We start from the raw sequence: 3,859 nt of genomic DNA, 5'->3' as shown, positions 1-3,859 counted from the left end.
TGGCCAGTTTTGAGAGTGCGTCAGCTCGGGCATTCTGTTCTCAGGGTATGTGACGGACCTCATATTCTCTGAGTTGTCCGAGCTATTCCCTGGTTTTAACCAAGTACTTTTTCATGGTGGGATCTTTGGCTTGGTAGCTTCCTGCTATTTGTGAAGTGAGTACTTGTGAGTCATTGAAGATGATAAGCTTTTGAGTTCGAACCTCCCTAGCCAGCTTCAAACCAGCTAGTAGTGCCTCATATTCTGCTTGGTTGTTCGAGGCAAGGAACCCGAATTTGAGGGAGAGTTTGATTTGGGTTCCTTGGTCGCTTTCAATTATCACACCCGCACCGCTTCCAGTTTTATTTGAGGAACCGTCCACGTAGAGATTCCATTCTGTGGGGATTTCTGGTGTGTCTATAAATTCTGCAATGAAGTCGGCCAGGTTGTGATTTGATGGCTGTCCGAGCTTCGTATTGAAGATCAAATTCGGACAACTCGACTGTCCATTGCAAGATTCTACGCACCAGGTTTGTTTTCTGTAAAATCCCTTTTATGGGCTGGTTGGTCCGAACCCAAATGGTGTGAGCTTAGAAGTATAGACGAAGTTGTCGAGATGTTAGTATGAGACCGTAGGCAAATTTTTCTATTTTTTGGTAGTTCATGCGTTGATTGTCTACCCGCAACCCGACGTTACTTGGACTGAACCCCGAATATGGTTCCTTTACTGTGTCAGTTAGACACCTTGGCATCACAGTTACCCATGTCAATTAGGCCTCATCATAATAACATTTTAATGTGTATCACAGTAAGAAACAATGCTATCAGTTAGGTGAACATTCTCGCATTAGCAATCTCAGGCTATCAATTAGGCAGGCACTTTCGCATTAGCAGTTTAGCACAAGGCCCGTTTAACATACAATTCTCATTTATTTATTTCATTCATTACTTCCCTTTTCTTTTCCTCTAAGTATCGTTTCCATTATGCCTCCACTTCACTTTACAGCTAAGCATACCTCCGCATCACCAAGAAGCTAAAAGTACCTCTGCGTCACCATGAAACTAGGCGTACCTCCGCACCACCTTTTAACTTTAAATATATCCTAGGGATAACTTATACACCTTTGTTTAACTAAGTTCATACATCCTTTGGGTCTAAGCCAAGTTTTACCACGTTTATATTAGAATTGAATTAGATAGCCAACTTAATAAAATTTGCTGCTGCACTAAAGACAATTCAGAAAAATACAACAAGCAGCCCTATTTTTTGATAAATCTGTAATAAATTCAATTCTAATCCATTACTTCTAAATTTTGGTGAGGATACACTTAACACTCATAAGTTTTAGGACAAAGAAATTCCAAATCCATAGCACCTCATTTGGTTAATTAAAAGTCAGTTGGAAGTTCTGCCCTGTTACTTTAAATTAGTTCTGCATTTTTTGTGAACAGCCCAACATCCAAGGGACACAACTAACTCTAAAAAATAGCAATGGATATGAAATTTGTACTCACTTAAAATAGACTATATATTTAAAATACGTTTGGAAGCAACTCAAAATTCTAAATAAATCAAAAGTTATAGTGTCTGGAAGTTGGAACTGTAGAACCAAAAAACCAGAAAATTCTACAGCAACCACTAAACTTCAAAAATTGATATCTTCCAAACCACTTGGCCAAATTCCATAAAATTTTTATGGAGTAATATTGACTTATTGAAATTATATAGAAAAATGGGTTGGTTAAAAAATAATGTCCAGATTACTTCCAGTTTTTATTTTACGTTGTTGTCCAAACTGTTTAGAAATTTCTGCAGCAAGGCTTCTTAATTTTCAGTAACCAAATTTAGTCCTCTAGGTTTCCAACTTATAACAATCAACCATTCCCATTACTCATTACCATATCTACTTAAAACATTTATTTTTAAAACAAATCCCCTACCTCAGTTAGTCAAAAACCATAAAATTAAGCGTGACTCCAACTTCACTCTAACTTGCAGCAGCAATAACAGCTTTAAATCGAATCAGCAGCATTAGCAGCATTAGCCGCACCAATAGCTTCCCACAACAGCAATGCCATCAAACAACTTGCAAAGGTATTGACATAACCCTAATGCAATAATGACTCAAAATTCTCAATCAACCATGAAAATAGAACGGTAACAATGAGGGTTTTGGAACAAGGACAACTTACTAAAACTTGAAAAGAACAGAGGAATGGAGCGGCAGTAGTATTACCTTTATTTAAGCACAAACAATCCCACAGCCACCACCACGGTAGCAGCAATTTCAGCACACAAGAGAGGAATCAGAAATAAAGACAAGGCTTAGCAACAAACAGAGTCAGTGGTTTAAGCGACAGCAGCGGCGTCGACTCTCGCCAGTGACGGCGACGAGCTCCCGTGATGATGACAGTGACTGGGTGTGGCGGTGGTGACAGGATCAGCTTTCCCTCTCTCTCTCATCTTCGTGCACTTTCTCTCTCTCTCTCTCTTCGAAGCTCGACACTGATGCGTAGTGAAGTGCGACAGCGGCCCTAGGTCGATGGTGGCTGGACAGTGGCGGAGCACGACGGCTCCTCTTCCCCCTTGCGGCGTCTGTGACTCGTGACGCGCACTCTCTCCTCACTTTGTGAATCTCTCGTTTCTCTGCTCTGTTCCTCTTTGCTCTCTTATTTCTTCTATTAGTGTGTGTGTCATGTGTTTTTGTTTTGGACCTTTGGTTGTGCTATGTGTATATTTGGGAAGGGTTGGCAGTGGGTGGGTGAGTGACGGTGAGGAAGGGTGAATGTGGCTCATTGAAGAATAAACAGATGGTGGGGGAAGGCATACGTGTAGTAAAATTGGGTAATAGGATTAGGGCTGGTGAAATTAGGAATTGGAAATTTAGGGATTAGAATAGAATATGAATTGAAACCAAACTTAATCAATAAAATTAATTTTAAGAATACTACCTATTTTTTTAAATTACAAATTATTTTTAATTAAATACTCTATTTGAAAATTATAGATAAATAAATAAATTTTTCTTTGTTTATAAAATAAGTTCGAAACTAAATATTCAAAATACGGTATATAAAATTTTTATTATTTCTCAATTACTAGAACTTCAAATTATAATTAAGAAATTACTCGATTTTTATATAAAAATCTCTGAAAATATAATCTTGAATAAATAGAATACATCGTAAAATAACTTATTATTTAATTTTCGTAAATCAGGGTCTTACACAAGGAAGCCAGATCCTGACAACATCTAAAGTGCTTTCTCTACCTTTGAATCAAACTTTTGCTCCAACTCTTCAATTTTATCCAAAAATACCTGAAATTGCATAAAAATACACAACTCAAAGTAAAATCCAAAATGTGAATTTTGTACTAAAACCTATGAAAACTTAATAAAACTTAAACAAAACATACTAAAAATAATATGAGAATGATGGTAAAAAGTGTATAAAATATTCGCTCATCAGAATACCAAATTTAAACTGTTGCTTGTCCCCAAGCAACTAAAAACAAAATAGGAATAAAAGAAGAGTAAGATACAATAAATCTCAGAGTTTCCAATGAAGCTCAGCTTCAATTAGATGAGTGGGACTTAGTAGCTTTTTGCTTCTGAATAATTTTGGCATCTCACTATCCATTGAAACTCAGAATGATTGGCATCTTTAGGAACTTAGAATCCAGATGATATCATTGACTCTCCTAGTTTAGTTCTTTTTTATTCTTGAACACAGCTTTTTAGAGTCTTGGCTGTGGCCCTAAGCACTTTGTTTTCTAGTATTACCACCGGATACAAAAATGCCACAAACACTTAACTGGGTGAACCCTTTTGGATTGCGATTCAGCTTTGCTAGAATCCCCAGATAGAGGTGTCCAGAG

The sequence above is a fragment of the Arachis stenosperma genome, chromosome 7, assembly GCF_014773155.1.
Source record: "Arachis stenosperma cultivar V10309 chromosome 7, arast.V10309.gnm1.PFL2, whole genome shotgun sequence".
NCBI classification, from domain to species: Eukaryota; Viridiplantae; Streptophyta; class Magnoliopsida; order Fabales; family Fabaceae; genus Arachis; species Arachis stenosperma.
The sequence above is the reverse complement of the archived record's forward strand: the minus strand, read 5'-3'. Positions refer to the sequence as shown.